Here is a 461-nt window from a genome sequence, read left to right on the forward strand (position 1 = left end):
GCCACCGTAAGGGGTTAGGGCAGCCACCGTAAGGGGTTAGGGCAGCCACCATAAGGGGTTAGGGCTGCCACCATAAGGGGTTGGGGCTGCCACCATAAGGGGTTAGGGCTGCCACCATAAGGGGTTAGGGCAGCCACCATAAGGGGTTAGGGCTGCCACCATAAGGGGTTAGGGCAGCCACCGTAAGGGGTTAGGTCAGCCACCATAAGGGGTTAGGGCTGCCACCATAAGGGGTTAGGGCAGCCACCATAAGGGGTTAGGGCAGCCACCGTAAGGGGTTAGGGCTGCCACCGTAAGGGGTTAGGGCTGCCACCATAAGGGGTTGGGGCTGCCACCATAAGGGGTTAGGGCTGCCACCATAAGGGGTTAGGGCAGCCACCATAAGGGGTTAGGGCTGCCACCATAAGGGGTTAGGGCAGCCACCATAAGGGGTTAGGGCTGCCACCATAAGGGGTTAGGGC

The 461-nt window shown here is 60.5% G+C and overlaps 1 protein-coding gene across 1 annotated transcript in view; it reads right to left on the bottom strand.

Moving 5' to 3' along the window:
• LOC108677164 (succinyl-CoA:3-ketoacid coenzyme A transferase 1, mitochondrial-like) overlaps positions 1-461 on the bottom strand; it is a gene marked incomplete in the record, with an annotated part of 8,076 nt that overhangs the window by 4,917 nt on the left and 2,698 nt on the right.

The sequence above is a fragment of the Hyalella azteca genome, unplaced genomic scaffold, assembly GCF_000764305.2.
Source record: "Hyalella azteca isolate HAZT.00-mixed unplaced genomic scaffold, Hazt_2.0.2 contig14125, whole genome shotgun sequence".
NCBI classification, from domain to species: domain Eukaryota; kingdom Metazoa; phylum Arthropoda; class Malacostraca; order Amphipoda; family Hyalellidae; genus Hyalella; species Hyalella azteca.